Raw genomic sequence first — 23,934 nt, 5'->3', positions numbered from 1 at the left:
GGCTGTGCATTATACTACATGGAGGACTATGGGCTGTGCATTATACTATATGGATGACTATGGGCTGTGCACTATACTATGTGAAGGACTATGGGCTGTGCATTATACTACATGGATGACTATGGGCTGTGCATTATACTTCATGTATGACTATGGGCTGTGCATTATACTACATGTATGACTATAGGCTGTGCATTATACTACATGGATGACTATGAGTTGTGCATTATACTACATGGATGACTATGGGCTGTGCATTATACTACATGGATGACTATGGGTTGTGCATTATATTACATGGATGACTATGGGCTGTGCATTACACTACATGGGTGACTATGGGCTGTGCATTATACTATATGGATGACTATGAGTTGTGCATTATACTACATGGAGGACTATGGGCTGTGCATTATACTATATGGATGACTATGGGCTGTGCACTATACTATGTGAAGGACTATGGGCTGTGCATTATATTATATGAAGGATATGTGCTGTGTATCATACTAATATGGAGGAATATAGTCTGCGCATTATATATGGAGGTGTATTATCCTACATGGAGGACTATAGGGGATGCATTATCTTATATGGAGGACTATGGGGAGTACATTGTACTATATGGAAGATTATGGGCTGTGCATTATACTATATGGAGGACTATGGGATGCATTATACTATATGTATGGTATTGTGAGAAGGGAAATCTTTGGCATTGTATTACACCTATATTTCTCTGCCGTATCTGTGCATCATGAATTGTGGTATGTGTTAAAGGGGCCCACTAAGACTCTATCCCCCGGGGCCCATGAAAACATAGAGCCAGTCCAGTGTTGATTGGCTAGCATCAGATGAGAAAAAGCAAACAGCCTTACAGAAGTTCTGTGATTTACACTCAAATGGTTGAGGGTACATTTTGCACCATTATTACCAAGGGGCGTAACTTTGGAACGGAGGGGGACAGAACAAAGAGGAAAACTATTCCAGAATTAATGAAGGAGCAGGAAATGAGGAGTGTACTAATTTTAAATTAAAATACCCAGTGAAAAGTCCTCTTTAAGTCATCCATTGAATGATCCTACATGAAGTTGTGAAGTTAATTGACCAGATATATTCAACGACGAATCATTTTGTTAAATTCCGAAAACATTTCTAATAAGTTGGATGCAAGCATAAACAAATATTACCATTAGTGGTCATTCCTCCCCATCAACTCTTGCTAATTATCTCCTTTCTTAAGAAATTCTGCAGAAATCATTGGCTAGGCACACACCATCACTTCCTTCCCTTTCAGCTGATGGGAGTTCTTTTCTTTGCACTAGAACATTTCTTTAGAGGAGATGATGCAGAAATGTCTTATTACTTTCTTCTTGAAATTCAAAGCCAGTACTTTAGCTGGCCATGGACATTGCATTTTAGACGGTAGCTCAGTAGGCACCACTATGTCACCGAGGTTCTACAAAGTCTAATGCTGACCTTGCATGTTCTCATGAGTTCATGGCTTTTCTCTGGGTTGTCTAATTTCCTTGCACATGCCAACATTTTATTGTTAGGTCAGTTGGCTTCACCCCACATGTATTTTTTTGCCGAGATTTTGGAGATTAGATTCTGAACCCCAATGGAGACATAGACCAATGTGAGGAGTCCTCCATTACTATCTCCAGGTGCTTGTAGGTACAAATTGTAGAAAAATACTGGGAAACAAAAAGAAGAGTAGGGTCTTATCTGATTGTTAAGGGCAATAAGATTCAGGGAAATGCTCATCTGGTACCGTTGTGTTTCACACAACACAAATAGAGCTTGAAATTGTCAGTCCTACTGGTGAAAAACCATTGAAATGGCAGAAGAGAAGCAGATTAGGTGGTTCCTCTGCGCTGCTGGTGAAGATCCCAAAAAATAATCCAGGAGAAGAAGGTGGACTTTATGCAGTTTTATTATCAACGCGTTTCAAAGTCATCTGATTTCTTCAGCATGATTCAACCACACACTGATGAAGAAGTCTGATGACTCCAAAACGCGTTGATACAATACTGCATCAAGTCCATCTTGTGTCCTAGATCATTCTTTTGGATCCCCATCAGCAGAGCAGAGGGCCCACCTAATTTGTTTATGCAGGTAATACATAGGCAATTGGATGACCCCTTGGATTCAACCCATCTAGTAGGCAACATCTTAAGGGATGTAAATGCTCCTTTCCTCGCCCTCCGTAGCCTTTGCCCATTCCATCCTTCGTGTTTACAGCATTATGTTTTACTAATGTCCACGTCTACAAAAAGGTCTTCAGCGCGTATAGCTAAACTTGGTAATAAAAGGGGTGAATAATGCAAAATAAATACTAAAGTTCATAGTCAATGGGACCTTGTGATCTTTGACCTGTGGGCTCACTATAAGAGAAAAAGAGGATATAACCTGACACTATTGCGCCCCAACCTTCTTACATGAATTTATGAATACACAAAAGAGAATAGTAAAACCAAAAACACTCAGTTTGAAAAAATGTTGCAGTAATCCGCAAGTGCTAGTAAAAGATGTAAAAAACAGGGTATTTGGTTGATACGTTTTTTGCAAAAAATGTATACTAAGCTGCTCTACCAATCTTCACGGTATACCCTTATCAGAGCAGTCCTAACTAATGTATGCAATCCCTATCTGATGTATTTAAAAACCTGATCATCTGTATATAACCTGTGTGAACAGGGTTCAGAGAGGAAAAATCCATGTGTGCATACAGGGTAGAACAGCTTTTGTGCAGATAGCCCAAGAGGAGTGGTGGAACTCCCCAGTCTTGTAGACACAAGAGAACAATTATGGAAACAGGAACACATGGGCTACTTGCACAGTGAACAAGTCTGTATGATCATGTTCACACACCACCAAGAAACCTGAAGACACAAAAGAGAATAGTAAAACCAAAAACACTCAGTTTGAAAAAATGTTGCAGTAATCCGCAAGTGCTAGTAAAAGATGTAAAAAACAGGGTATTTGGTTGATACGTTTTTTGCAAAAAATGTATACTAAGCTGCTCTACCAATCTTCACGGTATACCCTTATCAGAGCAGTCCTAACTAATGTATGCAATCCCTATCTGATGTATTTAAAAACCTGATCATCTGTATATAACCTGTGTGAACAGGGTTCAGAGAGGAAAAATCCATGTGTGCATACAGGGTAGAACAGCTTTTGTGCAGATAGCCCAAGAGGAGTGGTGGAACTCCCCAGTCTTGTAGACACAAGAGAACAATTATGGAAACAGGAACACATGGGCTACTTGCACAGTGAACAAGTCTGTATGATCATGTTCACACACCACCAAGAAACCTGAAGACAGAAAAGAGAATAGTAAAACCAAAAACACTCAGTTTGAAAAAATGTTGCAGTAATCCGCAAGTGCTAGTAAAAGATGTAAAAAACAGGGTATTTGGTTGATACGTTTTTTGCAAAAAATGTATACTAAGCTGCTCTACCAATCTTCACGGTATACCCTTATCAGAGCAGTCCTAACTAATGTATGCAATCCCTATCTGATGTATTTAAAAACCTGATCATCTGTATGTAACCTGTGTGAACAGGGTTCAGAGAGGAAAAATCCATGTGTGCATACAGGGTAGAACAGCTTTTGTGCAGATAGCCCAAGAGGAGTGGTGGAACTCCCCAGTCTTGTAGACACAAGAGAACAATTATGGAAACAGGAACACATGGGCTACTTGCACAGTGAACAAGTCTGTATGATCATGTTCACACACCACCAAGAAACCTGAAGACACAAAAGAGAATAGTAAAACCAAAAACACTCAGTTTGAAAAAATGTTGCAGTAATCCGCAAGTGCTAGTAAAAGATGTAAAAAACAGGGTATTTGGTTGATACGTTTTTTGCAAAAAATGTATACTAAGCTGCTCTACCAATCTTCACGGTATACCCTTATCAGAGCAGTCCTAACTAATGTATGCAATCCCTATCTGATGTATTTAAAAACCTGATCATCTGTATATAACCTGTGTGAACAGGGTTCAGAGAGGAAAAATCCATGTGTGCATACAGGGTAGAACAGCTTTTGTGCAGATAGCCCAAGAGGAGTGGTGGAACTCCCCAGTCTTGTAGAAACAAGAGAACAATTATGGAAACAGGAACACATGGGCTACTTGCACAGTGAACAAGTCTGTATGATCATGTTCACACACCACCAAGAAACCTGAAGACACAAAAGAGAATAGTAAAACCAAAAACACTCAGTTTGAAAAAATGTTGCAGTAATCCGCAAGTGCTAGTAAAAGATGTAAAGAACAGGGTATTTGGTTGATACGTTTTTTGCAAAAAATGTATACTAAGCTGCTCTACCAATCTTCACGGTATACCCTTATCAGAGCAGTCCTAACTAATGTATGCAATCCCTATCTGATGTATTTAAAAACCTGATCATCTGTATGTAACCTGTGTGAACAGGGTTCAGAGAGGAAAAATCCATGTGTGCATACAGGGTAGAACAGCTTTTGTGCAGATAGCCCAAGAGGAGTGGTGGAACTCCCCAGTCTTGTAGACACAAGAGAACAATTATGGAAACAGGAACACATGGGCTACTTGCACAGTGAACAAGTCTGTATGATCATGTTCACACACCACCAAGAAACCTGAAGACACAAAAGAGAATAGTAAAACCAAAAACACTCAGTTTGAAAAAATGTTGCAGTAATCCGCAAGTGCTAGTAAAAGATGTAAAAAACAGGGTATTTGGTTGATACGTTTTTTGCAAAAAATGTATACTAAGCTGCTCTACCAATCTTCACGGTATACCCTTATCAGAGCAGTCCTAACTAATGTATGCAATCCCTATCTGATGTATTTAAAAACCTGATCATCTGTATATAACCTGTGTGAACAGGGTTCAGAGAGGAAAAATCCATGTGTGCATACAGGGTAGAACAGCTTTTGTGCAGATAGCCCAAGAGGAGTGGTGGAACTCCCCAGTCTTGTAGAAACAAGAGAACAATTATGGAAACAGGAACACATGGGCTACTTGCACAGTGAACAAGTCTGTATGATCATGTTCACACACCACCAAGAAACCTGAAGACACAAAAGAGAATAGTAAAACCAAAAACACTCAGTTTGAAAAAATGTTGCAGTAATCCGCAAGTGCTAGTAAAAGATGTAAAGAACAGGGTATTTGGTTGATACGTTTTTTGCAAAAAATGTATACTAAGCTGCTCTACCAATCTTCACGGTATACCCTTATCAGAGCAGTCCTAACTAATGTATGCAATCCCTATCTGATGTATTTAAAAACCTGATCATCTGTATGTAACCTGTGTGAACAGGGTTCAGAGAGGAAAAATCCATGTGTGCATACAGGGTAGAACAGCTTTTGTGCAGATAGCCCAAGAGGAGTGGTGGAACTCCCCAGTCTTGTAGACACAAGAGAACAATTATGGAAACAGGAACACATGGGCTACTTGCACAGTGAACAAGTCTGTATGATCATGTTCACACACCACCAAGAAACCTGAAGACACAAAAGAGAATAGTAAAACCAAAAACACTCAGTTTGAAAAAATGTTGCAGTAATCCGCAAGTGCTAGTAAAAGATGTAAAAAACAGGGTATTTGGTTGATACGTTTTTTGCAAAAAATGTATACTAAGCTGCTCTACCAATCTTCACGGTATACCCTTATCAGAGCAGTCCTAACTAATGTATGCAATCCCTATCTGATGTATTTAAAAACCTGATCATCTGTATATAACCTGTGTGAACAGGGTTCAGAGAGGAAAAATCCATGTGTGCATACAGGGTAGAACAGCTTTTGTGCAGATAGCCCAAGAGGAGTGGTGGAACTCCCCAGTCTTGTAGACACAAGAGAACAATTATGGAAACAGGAACACATGGGCTACTTGCACAGTGAACAAGTCTGTATGATCATGTTCACACACCACCAAGAAACCTGAAGACACAAAAGAGAATAGTAAAACCAAAAACACTCAGTTTGAAAAAATGTTGCAGTAATCCGCAAGTGCTAGTAAAAGATGTAAAAAACAGGGTATTTGATTGATACGTTTTTTGCAAAAAATGTATACTAAGCTGCTCTACCAATCTTCACGGTATACCCTTATCAGAGCAGTCCTAACTAATGTATGCAATCCCTATCTGATGTATTTAAAAACCTGATCATCTGTATATAACCTGTGTGAACAGGGTTCAGAGAGGAAAAATCCTACATCTACATCTTTTACTAGCACTTGCGGATTACTGCAACATTTTTTCAAACTGAGTGTTTTTGGTTTTACTATTCTCTTTTGTGTCTTCAGGTTTCTTGGTGGTGTGTGAACATGATCATACAGACTTGTTCACTGTGCAAGTAGCCCATGTGTTCCTGTTTCCATAATTGTTCTCTTGTGTCTACAAGACTGGGGAGTTCCACCACTCCTCTTGGGCTATCTGCACAAAAGCTGTTCTACCCTGTATGCACACATGGATTTTTCCTCTCTGAACCCTGTTCACACAGGTTATATACAGATGATCAGGTTTTTAAATACATCAGATAGGGATTGCATACATTAGTTAGGACTGCTCTGATAAGGGTATACCGTGAAGATTGGTAGAGCAGCTTAGTATACATTTTTTGCAAAATACGTATCAACCAAATACCCTGTTTTTTACATCTTTTACTAGCACTTGCGGATTACTGCAACATTTTTTCAAACTGAGTGTTTTTGGTTTTACTATTCTCTTTTGTGTCTTCAGGTTTCTTGGTGGTGTGTGAACATGATCATACAGACTTGTTCACTGTGCAAGTAGCCCATGTGTTCCTGTTTCCATAATTGTTCTCTTGTGTCTACAAGACTGGGGAGTTCCACCACTCCTCTTGGGCTATCTGCACAAAAGCTGTTCTACCCTGTATGCACACATGGATTTTTCCTCTCTGAACCCTGTTCACACAGGTTATATACAGATGATCAGGTTTTTAAATACATCAGAAAGGGATTACATACATTAGTTAGGACTGCTCTGATAAGGGTATACCGTGAAGATTGGTAGAGCAGCTTAGTATACATTTTTTGCAAAAAACGTATCAACCAAATACCCTGTTTTTTACATCTTTTACTAGCACTTGCGGATTACTGCAACATTTTTTCAAACTGAGTGTTTTTGGTTTTACTATTCTCTTTTGTGTCTTCAGGTTTCTTGGTGGTGTGTGAACATGATCATACAGACTTGTTCACTGTGCAAGTAGCCCATGTGTTCCTGTTTCCATAATTGTTCTCTTGTGTCTACAAGACTGGGGAGTTCCACCACTCCTCTTGGGCTATCTGCACAAAAGCTGTTCTACCCTGTATGCACACATGGATTTTTCCTCTCTGAACCCTGTTCACACAGGTTATATACAGATGATCAGGTTTTTAAATACATCAGATAGGGATTGCATACATTAGTTAGGACTGCTCTGATAAGGGTATACCGTGAAGATTGGTAGAGCAGCTTAGTATACATTTTTTGCAAAAAACGTATCAACCAAATACCCTGTTTTTTACATCTTTTACTAGCACTTGCGGATTACTGCAACATTTTTTCAAACTGAGTGTTTTTGGTTTTACTATTCTCTTTTGTGTCTTCAGGTTTCTTGGTGGTGTGTGAACATGATCATACAGACTTGTTCACTGTGCAAGTAGCCCATGTGTTCCTGTTTCCATAATTGTTCTCTTGTGTCTACAAGACTGGGGAGTTCCACCACTCCTCTTGGGCTATCTGCACAAAAGCTGTTCTACCCTGTATGCACACATGGATTTTTCCTCTCTGAACCCTGTTCACACAGGTTATATACAGATGATCAGGTTTTTAAATACATCAGATAGGGATTGCATACATTAGTTAGGACTGCTCTGATAAGGGTATACCGTGAAGATTGGTAGAGCAGCTTAGTATACATTTTTTGCAAAAAACGTATCAACCAAATACCCTGTTTTTTACATCTTTTACTAGCACTTGCGGATTACTGCAACATTTTTTCAAACTGAGTGTTTTTGGTTTTACTATTCTCTTTTGTGTCTTCAGGTTTCTTGGTGGTGTGTGAACATGATCATACAGACTTGTTCACTGTGCAAGTAGCCCATGTGTTCCTGTTTCCATAATTGTTCTCTTGTGTCTACAAGACTGGGGAGTTCCACCACTCCTCTTGGGCTATCTGCACAAAAGCTGTTCTACCCTGTATGCACACATGGATTTTTCCTCTCTGAACCCTGTTCACACAGGTTATATACAGATGATCAGGTTTTTAAATACATCAGATAGGGATTGCATACATTAGTTAGGACTGCTCTGATAAGGGTATACCGTGAAGATTGGTAGAGCAGCTTAGTATACATTTTTTGCAAAAAACGTATCAACCAAATACCCTGTTTTTTACATCTTTTACTAGCACTTGCGGATTACTGCAACATTTTTTCAAACTGAGTGTTTTTGGTTTTACTATTCTCTTTTGTGTCTTCAGGTTTCTTGGTGGTGTGTGAACATGATCATACAGACTTGTTCACTGTGCAAGTAGCCCATGTGTTCCTGTTTCCATAATTGTTCTCTTGTGTCTACAAGACTGGGGAGTTCCACCACTCCTCTTGGGCTATCTGCACAAAAGCTGTTCTACCCTGTATGCACACATGGATTTTTCCTCTCTGAACCCTGTTCACACAGGTTATATGCAGATGATCAGGTTTTTAAATACATCAGATAGGGATTGCATACATTAGTTAGGACTGCTCTGATAAGGGTATACCGTGAAGATTGGTAGAGCAGCTTAGTATACATTTTTTGCAAAAAACGTATCAACCAAATACCCTGTTTTTTACATCTTTTACTAGCACTTGCGGATTACTGCAACATTTTTTCAAACTGAGTGTTTTTGGTTTTACTATTCTCTTTTGTGTCTTCAGGTTTCTTGGTGGTGTGTGAACATGATCATACAGACTTGTTCACTGTGCAAGTAGCCCATGTGTTCCTGTTTCCATAATTGTTCTCTTGTGTCTACAAGACTGGGGAGTTCCACCACTCCTCTTGGGCTATCTGCACAAAAGCTGTTCTACCCTGTATGCACACATGGATTTTTCCTCTCTGAACCCTGTTCACACAGGTTATATACAGATGATCAGGTTTTTAAATACATCAGATAGGGATTGCATACATTAGTTAGGACTGCTCTGATAAGGGTATACCGTGAAGATTGGTAGAGCAGCTTAGTATACATTTTTTGCAAAAAACGTATCAACCAAATACCCTGTTTTTTACATCTTTTACTAGCACTTGCGGATTACTGCAACATTTTTTCAAACTGAGTGTTTTTGGTTTTACTATTCTCTTTTGTGTCTTCAGGTTTCTTGGTGGTGTGTGAACATGATCATACAGACTTGTTCACTGTGCAAGTAGCCCATGTGTTCCTGTTTCCATAATTGTTCTCTTGTGTCTACAAGACTGGGGAGTTCCACCACTCCTCTTGGGCTATCTGCACAAAAGCTGTTCTACCCTGTATGCACACATGGATTTTTCCTCTCTGAACCCTGTTCACACAGGTTATATACAGATGATCAGGTTTTTAAATACATCAGATAGGGATTGCATACATTAGTTAGGACTGCTCTGATAAGGGTATACCGTGAAGATTGGTAGAGCAGCTTAGTATACATTTTTTGCAAAAAACGTATCAACCAAATACCCTGTTTTTTACATCTTTTACTAGCACTTGCGGATTACTGCAACATTTTTTCAAACTGAGTGTTTTTGGTTTTACTATTCTCTTTTGTGTCTTCAGGTTTCTTGGTGGTGTGTGAACATGATCATACAGACTTGTTCACTGTGCAAGTAGCCCATGTGTTCCTGTTTCCATGAATTTATGAATGTACAAGCAAGGAATTGGGGAAATTGTGGCAGGGACCGTCGACTGTATGATTGCTGATTCAGTATCTTTTGTGTTGTGAATTCTGTGGTTGAATTCACTCCTGTGGTCACAAGTGGTACTGCAGCTTCTGAGCTTCCTCCCTCAGGTGTTCTGGTGAGCTCGTTAACTGCTTCATTACTTAACTCCGCCTGATGCTGCTATCCTTGCTCCTTGTCAATGTTTCAGTGTTGGATCTGAGCTTCTCCTGATTGTTCCTGTGACCTGCTGCTCTGTATAGCTAAGTGCTTTTTGCTTTTTTGTTGCTTTTTTTCTGTCCAGCTTGTCTTTTGTTTTGCTGGAAGCTCTGAGACGCAAAGGGTGTACCGCCGTGCCGTTAGTTCGGCACGGTGGTTTTTTTTTGCCCCCTTTGCGTGGTTTTGCTTTAGGGTTTTTTGTAGACTGCAAAGTTCGCTTTACTGTCCTCGCTCTGTCCTAGAATATCGGGCCCCACTTTGCTGAATCTATTTCATCCCTACGTTTTGTCTTTTCATCTTACTCACAGTCATTATATGTGGGGGGCTGCCTTTTCCTTTGGGGAATTTCTCTGGGGCAAGTCAGGCCTATTTTTCTATCTTCAGGCTAGCTAGTTTCTTAGGCTGTGCCGAGTTGCCTAGGTAGTTGTTAGGCGCAATCCACAGCCGCTTTTAGTTGTGTTTAGGATAGGATCAGGTGTGCAGTCTACAGAGTTTCCACGTCTCAGAGCTCGTTCTTGTATTTTTGGGTATTTGTCAGATCACTGTGTGCACTCTGATCGCTAAGCACACTGTGTTTCTGGATTGCCTTCATAACACCTGTCATTAGCAAACATAACAGTACAAGGAGCCTAACTAATGATTCTCAATAGAGGGAAAGAGAAAGTTCTGACATCATTTTTTTTTTTTTTTTTCTCAGCTCTGTGTTCACTTTTTTTTTTCCCCTAGACATTTGGGTGATTCTGGACACAGGTATGGACATGGATATTCAGGGTCTGTGCTCTTCAATGGATAATCTCGTTATAAATGTACAAAAAATTCAAGATACTATTGATCAGAAATCTATGTTAGAACCAAGAATTCCTATTCCTGATTTGTTTTTTGGAGATAGAACTAAGTTTCTAAGTTTCAAAAATAATTGTAAGCTATTTCTGGCCTTGAAACCTCATTCTTCTGGTAATCCTATTCAACAGGTTTTGATTATTATTTCTTTTTTGCGTGGCGACCCTCAAGACTGGGCATTTTCTCTTGCGCCAGGAGACCCTGCATTGAGTAGTGTCGATGCGTTTTTCCTGGCGCTCGGATTGCTGTACGATGAGCCTAATTCAGTGGATCAGGCTGAGAAAAATTTGCTGGCTTTGTGCCAGGGTCAGGATGATATAGAAGTATATTGTCAGAAATTTAGGAAATGGTCAGTACTCACTCAGTGGAATGAATCTGCGCTGGCAGCTTTGTTCAGAAAGGGTCTCTCTGAGGCTCTTAAGGATGTCATGGTGGGATTTCCTATGCCTGCTGGTTTGAATGAGTCTTTGTCTTTGGCCATTCAGATCGGTCGACGCTTGCGCGAGCGTAAATCTGTGCACCATTTGGCGGTACTGCCTGAGGTTAAACCTGAGCCTATGCAGTGCGATAGGACTATGACTAGAGTTGAACGGCAGGAATACAGACGTCTGAATGGTCTGTGTTTCTACTGTGGTGATTCCACTCATGCTATTTCTGATTGTCCTAAGCGCACTAAGCGGTCCGCTAGGTCTGCCGTCATTGGTACTGTACAGTCCAAATTCCTTCTGTCCATTACCTTGATATGCTCTTTGTCGTCGTTTTCTGTCATGGCGTTTGTGGATTCGGGCGCTGCCCTGAATCTGATGGATTTGGATTATGCTAAACGTTGTGGGTTTTTCTTGGAGCCTTTGCGGTGTCTTATTCCATTGAGAGGAATTGATGCTACACCTTTGGCCAAGAATAAACCTCAATACTGGGCCCAGCTGACCATGTGCATGGCTCCTGCACATCAGGAAGTTATTCGCTTTCTGGTGTTGCATAATCTGCATGATGTGGTCGTGTTGGGGTTGCCATGGCTACAAACCCATAATCCAGTATTGGATTGGAATTCCATGTCGGTATCCAGCTGGGGTTGTCAGGGGGTACATGGTGATGTTCCATTTTTGTCGATGTCGTCATCCACCCCTTCTGAGGTCCCAGAGTTCTTGTCTGATTATCAGGATGTATTTGAAGAGCCCAAGTCCGATGCTCTACCTCCGCATAGGGATTGTGATTGTGCTATCAATTTGATTCCTGGTAGTAAATTCCCTAAAGGTCGATTATTTAATTTATCCGTGCCCGAACACGCCGCTATGCGCAGTTATGTGAAGGAATCCCTGGAGAAGGGACATATTCGCCCATCGTCTTCACCACTGGGAGCAGGGTTCTTCTTTGTAGCCAAGAAGGATGGTTCGCTGAGACCGTGTATTGATTACCGCCTTCTTAATAAGATCACTGTTAAATTTCAGTATCCCTTGCCATTGTTATCTGACTTGTTTGCTCGGATTAAGGGGGCTAGTTGGTTCACTAAGATAGATCTTCGTGGTGCGTATAATCTGGTGAGAATCAGGCAAGGAGATGAATGGAAAACTGCATTCAATACGCCCGAGGGTCATTTTGAGTATCTAGTGATGCCGTTCGGACTTGCCAATGCTCCATCTGTGTTTCAGTCTTTTATGCATGACATCTTCCGTGAGTATCTGGATAAATTCCTGATTGTTTACTTGGATGACATTTTGATCTTCTCAGATGATTGGGAGTCTCATGTGAAGCAGGTCAGAATGGTTTTTCAGGTCCTGCGTGCTAACTCTTTGTTTGTGAAGGGATCAAAGTGTCTCTTCGGTGTGCAGAAAGTTTCATTTTTGGGGTTCATCTTTACCCCTTCTACTATCGAGATGGATCCAGTTAAGGTCCAAGCCATCCAGGATTGGATTCAGCCGACATCTCTGAAAAGTCTGCAAAAGTTCCTGGGCTTTGCTAATTTTTATCGTCGCTTCATCTGTAATTTTTCTAGCATTGCCAAACCATTGACCGATTTGACCAATAAGGGTGCTGATTTGGTTAATTGGTCTTCTGCTGCTGTGGAAGCTTTTCAGGAGTTGAAGCGTCGTTTTTGTTCTGCCCCTGTGTTGTGTCAGTCAGATGTTTCTCTTCCGTTCCAGGTCGAGGTTGATGCTTCTGAGATTGGAGCAGGGGCGGTTTTGTCACAGAGAGGTTCTGATTGCTCAGTGATGAAACCATGTGCTTTCTTTTCCAGGAAGTTTTCGCCCGCTGAGCGTAATTATGATGTGGGCAATCGAGAGTTGCTGGCCATGAAGTGGGCATTCGAGGAGTGGCGTCATTGGCTTGAAGGAGCTAAGCATCGCGTGGTGGTATTGACTGATCATAAGAACTTGACTTATCTCGAGTCTGCCAAGCGCTTGAATCCTAGACAGGCCCGTTGGTCGTTATTTTTTGCCCGCTTCGACTTTGTGATTTCGTACCTTCCGGGCTCTAAAAATGTGAAGGCGGATGCTCTGTCTAGGAGTTTTGTGCCCGACTCTCCGGGTTTATCTGAGCCAGCGGGTATCCTCAAGGAAGGAGTCATTGTGTCTGCCATCTCCCCTGATTTGCGGCGGGTGCTGCAAAAATTTCAGGCGAATAAACCTGATCGTTGTCCAGCAGAGAAACTGTTCGTCCCTGATAGGTGGACTAATAAACTTATCTCTGAACTTCATTGTTCGGTGTTGGCTGGTCATCCTGGAATCTTTGGTACCAGAGAGTTAGTGGCTAGATCCTTCTGGTGGCCATCTCTGTCACGGGATGTACGTACTTTTGTGCAGTCCTGTGGGATTTGTGCTAGGGCTAAGCCCTGCTGTTCTCGTGCCAGTGGGTTGCTTTTGCCCTTGCCGGTCCCAAAGAGGCCTTGGACACATATTTCGATGGATTTCATTTCTGACCTTCCCGTTTCTCAAAAGATGTCAGTCATTTGGGTGGTCTGTGATCGCTTTTCTAAAATGGTCCATCTGGTGCCCTTGGCTAAATTGCCTTCCTCCTCTGATTTGGTACCTTTGTTCTTTCAGCATGTGGTTCGGTTGCATGGCATTCCTGAGAATATTGTTTCTGACAGAGGTTCCCAGTTTGTTTCAAGGTTTTGGCGAGCCTTTTGTGGTAGGATGGGCATTGACCTATCCTTTTCCTCGGCTTTCCATCCTCAGACTAATGGCCAGACCGAACGAACCAATCAGACCTTGGAAACATATCTGAGATGTTTTGTTTCTGCAGACCAGGATGATTGGGTGTCCTTTTTGCCGTTGGCTGAGTTCGCCCTTAATAATCGGGCCAGCTCGGCTACCTTGGTTTCTCCATTTTTTTGCAATTCTGGGTTCCATCCTCGTTTCTCTTCAGGACAGGTTGAGTCTTCGGACTGTCCTGGTGTGGATTCTGTGGTGGATAGGTTGCAGCAGATCTGGACTCAGGTAGTGGACAATTTGATCTTGTCCCAGGAGAAAGCTCAACTTTTCGCTAATCGCAGACGCCGTGTGGGTCCCCGACTTCGTGTTGGGGATCTGGTTTGGTTATCTTCTCGTCATATTCCTATGAAGGTTTCCTCTCCTAAATTTAAACCTCATTTTATTGGTCCGTATAGGATTTCTGAGGTTCTCAATCCTGTGTCTTTTCGTTTGACCCTCCCAGACTCCTTTTCCATACATAATGTATTCCATAGGTCGTTGTTGCGGAGATACGTGGCACCTATGGTTCCATCTGTTGAGCCTCCTGCCCCGGTTTTGGTGGAGGGGGAATTGGAGTATATTGTGGAGAAGATTTTGGATTCTCGTGTTTCTAGACGGAAACTCCAGTATCTGGTTAAATGGAAGGGTTATGCTCAGGAAGATAATTCCTGGGTTTTTGCCTCTGATGTTCATGCTTCCGATCTTGTTCGTGCCTTTCATGCGGCTCATCCTGGTCGGCCTGGGGGCTCTGGTGAGGGTTCGGTGACCCCTCCTCAAGGGGGGGGTACTGTTGTGAATTCTGTGGTTGAATTCACTCCTGTGGTCACAAGTGGTACTGCAGCTTCTGAGCTTCCTTCCTCAGGTGTTCTGGTGAGCTCGTTAACTGCTTCATTACTTAACTCCGCCTGATGCTGCTATCCTTGCTCCTTGTCAATGTTTCAGTGTTGGATCTGAGCTTCTCCTGATTGTTCCTGTGACCTGCTGCTCTGTATAGCTAAGTGCTTTTTGCTTTTTTGTTGCTTTTTTTCTGTCCAGCTTGTCTTTTGTTTTGCTGGAAGCTCTGAGACGCAAAGGGTGTACCGCCGTGCCGTTAGTTCGGCACGGTGGTTTTTTTTTGCCCCCTTTGCGTGGTTTTGCTTTAGGGTTTTTTGTAGACTGCAAAGTTCGCTTTACTGTCCTCGCTCTGTCCTAGAATATCGGGCCCCACTTTGCTGAATCTATTTCATCCCTACGTTTTGTCTTTTCATCTTACTCACAGTCATTATATGTGGGGGGCTGCCTTTTCCTTTGGGGAATTTCTCTGGGGCAAGTCAGGCCTATTTTTCTATCTTCAGGCTAGCTAGTTTCTTAGGCTGTGCCGAGTTGCCTAGGTAGTTGTTAGGCGCAATCCACAGCCGCTTTTAGTTGTGTTTAGGATAGGATCAGGTGTGCAGTCTACAGAGTTTCCACGTCTCAGAGCTCGTTCTTGTATTTTTGGGTATTTGTCAGATCACTGTGTGCGCTCTGATCGCTAAGCACACTGTGTTTCTGGATTGCCTTCATAACACCTGTCATTAGCAAACATAACACTTTTGTAAATGTTTTTCCCAGCAAGGAAGGATGATGATGGAACGCGATATTCTGATTCAAGGATGATTTTTATTTCAAACTAAAATACAACCGGTTTCGACTTCTTGGAGTCTTCCTCTGGTATATGAATGTTCAAGCAAGTAATTGGGGAAATTCTGGCAGGGACCGTTGACTGTATGATTCCTGATTCGGTATCTTACTTCCTTTGTCACGATTAAATTTAAAAAAAGTAGAAAAAAAAAGTTGGGGGTTCTGTAAATTTTGCCTAAAACCGTTGAGTATAGCAATAACCATGTGACTCTTCGGACCCTCACGCTCCGCACCCACCACCGTCCCATCCGCACGGTTCATCAATGGGCTTCAGTTAAAATTCGAGCAGGAGTAATTCATTTATGAATCTATATAACAGCCGGGGGAGATTTAAGAAATGCATCTAGCATCTATAAATTACCGTCCCATGCAAGAATTTATGTATCCTAAAAATGATGGATTCTCAAAATGGCTTGACGCCCAGTTTCTCTAATTTCACTAATTTCCATTTCGGGGTTGAGGTTGAGACTCATAAAAAAGAAAATGTGATGGATCATTGCAACATCTAGGTTCTTTTGTGCGACAGAAAGGGATTAGAGGAGATATTGGGATTCCAGTAAAACACATCTTAAAATTTTTAAATAAAAGTAAAAAAAAAATGAATATAAAAAAAAGAATAAATATACGACTCACATTACATCAAGACCTACAGTACGGTTCTATTGACTGGCCGTGTCTTTAACCGTTTTCTTTTTTGCCTATTAAGTCCCCATAATTCCCCCGATTAAACATGTTATTCTTTTAGGAGAAGTCCTTTTTGATTTATTTAGAAAGTGATTTGGACACATTTTTCTCTGGCTGCAGAGAATTCATAATTTCTGTTCTATGTCTGGAAAGGTTCCATCTAACTCGACTTCCAAACCAAATTAATGTCTTCCAGAATGACCTGTGGAATTAATGAGGTTTTGCTGTTGCTTCTCCCAAATGCAGGGTCAAGTAATTCATTTTTTGGCAGAGCGGGACCTTTTTTTTTTTTATAAAAAAAAAAAAAAAGAAAAAAATGTGTAATATTTTAACTCTATGTAAAATGATAACAAATGTTGACATCTTCTTTGAAAACACAACATCAATGTCACTCCTAAATATATCACTTGCCCTTTCTGCATTTCTTGCAGCCGCACCCTTTAATGGAGTCAGTCATAGCTGATGGATGGGGTATCGAGGAAATCAATACCCTGTTGGTTTCTTCGATTCCTGTGTGCTGATGTTTGCTACTTAAATTCTCATTTGCCATGTATTAAATTATTGCTGTGGTCAATTTTCTTTGCTTTTCTGTCTCTTTGGTATTATTTTTTCTTCTTCTGCTAAACAGCACAATAGTATAGGAAAATATTTTTCTTCTAGAATTACAAAATTACTTCCCAAAACCAAATTTATTTTGGAGACAAATAACAGAATCTGGACCATCTCCTGGTCTTTAGGGGGCACAACCTACAATACTTTTATTATAGCTAGATCTTATATAAAAAGTACAGTACTGAATTTTTTTTAACCATGATTACTGTATATCTGGAGCTGATGACAGCTAATCGGTAGGAGTCCTGGGTGTCGGACCACCACCGGTCTTGACCGATCATCGATTCATGACCTATCCTTCGGATAAATATTTAACCCATTCCCGACATGTGCTGTATATGTACGGCTCTGCGGGAGCTGCGTTCCCGCAAACTGCCGTACATATACTTCCTAACAATCATGCGGACACTCGCTGAGTGTCACTGTGGTCAAGTGTGGATGTCAGCTCTATATGAGAACTGAAACCCTGCAGTAACACACACGATCGGTGCTTGCACCAATTGCGGGCGTTTAACTCATGTGATGCCGCTGTTAATAGTGATAGAAACATCCATGGGCATCGCAGAAGGAGGGAGCTCCCTGTCTGCCCCCATTTTCACAACACAATTGCAATTGCACTGTGCTGATGGTATCCATGGTGACCCCTGGGCTGAAAGGTGGCTGTAGGGTCACCCAGGGACGGTGGCCTGTAAGCTCCTGCTCAGAGCAAGAGCTAACACGGTTCTTCCATGCCTGCGATGCAACATTCTAATAGTATTAGATAAGCGATAAGTCAGGATAAAGATAATGTCGCATCCTGGGACAATGTAAGAAAGTAAAAATAAAAGTTCAAAAAATTGTAAAAATATTTAAAAAAAACACAAAATAAAGACCAAAAAATGAAAAAATATTAATCCAATAAAAACGTTTATTTATGTAAAAAGAACAAAAAAAACCCAAAAAAGTACACATATTTGGTATTGCCGCGTCCTGAAAGACCCGACCTATAAAACTGTCCCACTAGTTAACCCTTTCAATGAACACTAGAGATGGGCGGACCCCTGGATGTTCAGGCCCGGCGGGTTCGGCCAATTAAAAAAAGTATGGGTTCGGTGAGATCACCGGGAGAATTTCACTGCGATTAATTTGCACTGTGGTGAACTCACCCCTGCACCATGAGACTTTTGCTCACTGTGCTAATGGTTAGCTCACCGGAGGGAGGTCACTGCAGTTCTTGGCCAGACCAGATCTCCATTTGCGCATGCACCGCCCCTGGCAGCTGTTTTCCCAGAGTCCACCTCAATGTAAACCATGGAAGTGTGGTGGCTCCGGGTTTTCACAAAATGTCAGTGGAGCCACCGTGCCACCGAATATCCACAGTATCGCACCTCCGAACACCCTTCCTCCCAACCTGCACCCTGCAGCATTGCCCCACTCTTGCTTACGCCAGCAGAGAAACTGCAGTGGGGAAGGTATAATCGAATCAAAAGACTCACCCCCATTTTACCGCAAATTTTGGGGAAAAATACAGTAATTATTTTTTCTTCACTGCCCAATGGTATAAAATAGTGGTGTCAACTGTAATGCCAATATGATCACTGCACCCCTTTTAGAGATGTAGTTTGTAAAATGGGGTCACTTATGGTGGCGTTCTGCTGTTCTGGCACCTCAGGGGCTGTGCTAATGCGACATGGCACTATCAAACCAGTCCAGCAAACTCTGAATTCTAATATTCCCTTCTGAGCTTTGCACTGTGTGTGCAAAAGTACTTTTCAACCACATATGGGGTATCAGTGTAATCAAGAGAAATTGCACAACAAATTTTGGGGTCCATTTTCTCTGTCTATCTTTGTCAAAAGGAAAAAAGTCAAATGACGCTCCTTCCTTTCTGAGCCCTGCTGTGCGCTCAAACAGTAGTTTTCCTCCACATATCGGGTTTTGACACACTCAGGAGAAATTGCACGACAAATTGTATGGTGCAATTTCTCCTGTTACTATTGTGAATAGGCAATATTTGTGGCTAAAAGAGCATTTTTCATGGGAGAAAAGTGATTTTTTTATTTTCACGGCTGTAAACTTTTATGAAGCACCTGAGGGTTCAAGGTGCTCACCAGACATTTACAGTATATAAATTCCTTGAGGGGGGGGGTTCAACTGTTTAGGCACATTCAGGGGCTCTCTAAACGCGACATGGACTCCGCTAATTATTCCAGCAAATTGTGCAGTTAAAAAGTCAAATGTCCATTTTCTCCCGTTACCCTTGTGAAAATAAAAAAAATGTGGGTCTAAAGTAAAATTGTGGTGAAAAGAAAAGTTAAATGTTCATTTTTTTCCTTCCACATTCCATTAATTCCTGTGAAGCACCTGAAGGGTTAATAAACTTCTTGAATGTGGTTTTGAGCACCTTGAGGGGTGAAGTTTTTAGAATGGTGTCAGTTTTGGGTATTGTGGTCCCTAAAAAAAATGTTTTTGTAAATATCGTTGTGAAAACGAGAAATTGCTGGTCAACTAAACTTAAGCCTTATAACTTCCTAACAAAAAAAATAAGTTTTAAAAATTGTGCTGATGTAAAGATGACATGTGGGAAATGTTATGTATTAACTATATTGTGTGACATGACTCTCTGATTTAAGAGCATGAAAATGAAAAGTTTAAAATTGCAAAATTTTCCAAATTTTCACCAAATTTCTGATTTTTTTCACAAATAACCACAAGTCACTTCGAACAAGTTTTACAGCTATCTTGAAGTACAATATGTAATGAAAAAAATTTCAGGATCACCGGGATCCGTTGAAGCGTTCCAGAGTTATTACCATATAAAGTGACACTGGTCAGAATTGTAAAATTTTGCTTGGTTTAGGAAGGTGAAAACAGGCTGCGGGGTGAAGGGGTTTAAACTTAGAAAATCCGTTTAAAGGGAACCTGTCATCTGAATTTGGCGGGACAGGTTTGCGGTCATATGGGCGGGGTTTTCGGGTGTTTGATTCACCCTTTCCTTACCCGCTGGCTGCATGCTGGCCGCAATATTGAGTTGAAGTTCATGCTGTGTCCTCCGAAGTACACGCCTGCGCAAGGAAAACCTATGGATCTCCGATATTGAGGCAGGGGTATTGGTGCCTTACAAAAAACATTTGTGTCATAATTCATCGTAAAAGAAATTATAGACTAAGGGATGCCAATGAAAAAAAAAAAATACATGTCCATCAAACCTGTGGCTGCATAGTACACAGCTGTACAGGCTCCGTGCATCATGGTTCAGGCTGTATGTACTCTGGTGCTCATATGCACAGCAAAGTTGCCTAAACCTGCAGTTTTCGGCAGGATTGGCCAACTGCTTTATGTAGACAACCTAAGATAAAAACAAAATGAGGATAACCCCTATAGTAAGTGAGTGAATAGTAATAGTAAATGTAAATAACATAGGGGACCCAGTTAACACTATTTAGAGAAAAAAAAGGGTAAAAGCCGTCCCACCGAGACAGGGTGTACCCAGTCAGGACAGTCCAACTATTTTATTTGTAAGGAGCTGTGTGGACGCTTCATTGATGATGAGGGAAAGAGGCGTTGGGCATGCTAAATTTCAACATACCTCATCCTTGGTTCTGATAAATGTGTCTGTCACTAGCTTATTGTCCCTACTTATCTAAAACACATGCATGCTTGTCCGAGAGTGGCACGCATGCGCATGGGAGAATCGGAAAAAATAGCAGTCAGTCAAATGAGTCTTCAGTTACCTGTTATTGATGGCATATGGGCATATGTTGGGTTGAGCGACCTCTTAAGAGGCTCTTAGTGGTTATAGGTGCCACCACCTGGTGCTGGTGGATCTAGATTTCATTGCTTTCACCAATTTCGCAACATTTGGCGATAACATGCGCAGGTGTAAATTATTGGAATAAAAAACACTCTGCAAGGAATCTCAGACTCATCGCTGGGATCTCGGTTGAAAGAACGGAACGTCAAAAGCCAACTAAGCTGTAATCGTCGGCACAGATACAAAATCCCGAGTTATTGATTGAAACACATAAAACTGCTCTTCACGAATGTATAATTACATTCCTCTCGCTGCAGCTTTTATTTACAGATGATACCGTCGGCCTGTAATGGTTTGCAGCTGCAAACACTGATTTGGTCATTTTTTTTATAGGTTAATAACTTTCCAGTATGGCATTATCCTAGTGGTATCCACAGGCAACGCAACGAATGTGGGTGATTTTAATACTTGGTGGGATTCTTTGCATTTAGCAATGTGGATTCTATTAAGGAACAAGTCACAAATATACATTCACCTATTATTACTATTAGTATTCTCAAGGTTTGTTTTCCACCTATCTGTTATTAAAAGGGAATAGTAATTCGGGACCTTAAAAATGGCTTAAATAGTTCTCAAATTGATAAGAATGACTTCTTTAATAGGTTTATCCCATAAAAAGTTGCCTAAATTAAGACTACTGCCAATTCAATTTTCTCCATCTTTTAATATACTGTCATTTTTTGTAACCAAAAGTATATTTACCAACTCTTCCGGAATGTATAATGAGATTCCAGAAAAAAAGGATGACCTTCTGAATTCCTGGAAGAGTTTTAAACTCCCCTGAATTCACATCAAAAGTTTCTGAAGCCTTAGTGTTGTAAGAGTCTTTCCTAGTGTGGAGGACATGGTATGACAAATAAGGCATGATCATGGATGAAAAATGTACTATGGCGTTCAACACTCCTCTTGGAAAGTTGACAAGTATGGTGCAAATCAAGAAAATATAGCCTCCACTAGAGGGAGCTAAAGAGCATACTGCATACAGATTTCTTATTTATCCTGGAGTGATCTTGTGAACCAATCAAGGTCTCCTTTTGTTGAAAAGTTATGGAAAACTTAACATTTTTAAAAGTGTTTTCAATGAAATTAAATTGAAAGCTTAAATTTAGGAAACACCAACAAGATATGATTGGTTGACTTTCACCCAAATAACATTCACTTCCCTCTAATGCACTCCAATCTCTCAAAAAACCTTGATGCTGTAAAGTTCTTTTCTGGTGTGGAGAACATTGCCTGGAAAAGGAGGCATGACCATGGGTAAACATGTTCTGGTAGTGTCCAATAGGGTTGAGCGAAACGGGTCGAAATTTTTCAAAAGTCACCGACTTTTGGCAAGGTCGGGTTTCATGAAACCCGACCCGACCCCAGTGTGGGGTCGGCCATGAAGTCGGCGATCTTTTGAATCTAGAATCGGAATTCCGATACCGATTCCCGATATGTTTAAGATATCGGGAATTGGTATCGGAATTCAGATTTAAGTGTAAAATAAAGAATTAAAATAAAAAATATCGCAATACTTACCCTCTGACGCGCCCTGGTACTAACCGGGAACCTTCCTTCCTTAGAGTCAGCCTTCCAGGACCCTGCGGTGACGTCGCGGTGACGTCGCAGCTTGTGATTGGCCGCGCGGCCGCCCATGTGACCGCTCGCGCGGCCAATCACAAGCCGCGACGTCACCCGTGACGTCACCGAAGGTCCTGGAAGGGCTGATTCTTAGGAAGGAGGGCTGCCGGAAAGAAGCAGGGCGCGTCCGAGGGTGAGTATATTCCTATTAGGAATCACAAGCCAATCACAAGCCGCGACGTCACCGCGACTTCACCGCAGGGTCCTGGAAGGCTGATTCTAAGGAAGGAAGGTTCCCGGTTAGTACCAGGGCGCGTCAGAGGGTAAGTATTGCGATATTTTTTATTTTAATTCTTTATTTTACACTAAAATATGGATCGCAGGGCCTGAAGGAGAGTTTCCGCTCCTTCAGACCCTGGGAACCATGGAAACCCAATGCACTGCATTGGGTTTCGGGTTTCGTCCGACCCCGACCCCGACTTTTTTATAGGATCGGCCGATTTCACTCGACCCGACTTTTTGAAAAGTCGGGTTTCGTGAAACCCGACCCGATCCTATAAAAGTAAAGGTCGCTCAACCCTAGTGTCCAACACTCTCTTTCCTCCTGAAAGAAGTTAGAAAAAAGCTGTCAAGAATGGTTCATAAAAAGAAAACTACATTAGTCTCCATATAGCATCCACTAGGGGGAGCAAGAGAACATAATGCATACAGATTTTTTTTTATTTATCATGGAGTGATCCTGTAAACCAATTATCATTTTTAAGTGAGTTTTCTAGGAAATTAAATTAAAAGCTTATCTTTTGGAAACACCAACAAGATACGATTGGTTGGCTTTCACCCAAAGAAATTTACTTCCCTTGAATTAAAGGCCCCTTCACATTAAGCGACGCTGCAGCGATACCGACAACGATCCGGATCGCTGCAGCGTCGCTGTTTGGTCGCTGGAGAGCTGTCACACAGACCGCTCTCCAGCGACCAACGATGCCGGTAACCAGGGTAAACATCGGGTAACTAAGCGCAGGGCCGCGCTTAGTAACCCGATGTTTACCCTGGTTACCATGCTAAAAGTAAAAAAAAACAAACACTAGATACTTACCTACCGCTGTCTGTCCTCCAGCGCTGCGCTCTGCTTCTCTGCACTCCTCCTGTACTGGCTGTGTGCCGGAAAGCAGAGCGGTGACGTCACCGCTCTGCTTTCCGGCTCACAGCCAGTACAGGAGGAGTGCAGAGCACAGCGCTGGAGGACAGACAGCGGTAGGTAAGTATCTAGTGTTTTTTTTTTTTTACTTTTAGCATGGTAACCAGGGTAAACATCGGGTTACTAAGCGCGGCCCTGCGCTTAGTTACCCGATGTTTACCCTGGTTACCAGTGAAGATATCGCTGGATCGGTGTCACACACGCCGATCCAGCGATGTCAGCAGGAGTCCAGCGACGAAATAAAGTTCTGGACTTTCTTCAGCGACCAACGATCTCCCAGCAGGG

Source organism: Ranitomeya imitator, chromosome 5 (genome assembly GCF_032444005.1).
Source record: "Ranitomeya imitator isolate aRanImi1 chromosome 5, aRanImi1.pri, whole genome shotgun sequence".
Classification (NCBI taxonomy): Eukaryota; Metazoa; Chordata; class Amphibia; order Anura; family Dendrobatidae; genus Ranitomeya; species Ranitomeya imitator.
This window is presented reverse-complemented; position numbering follows the sequence as displayed.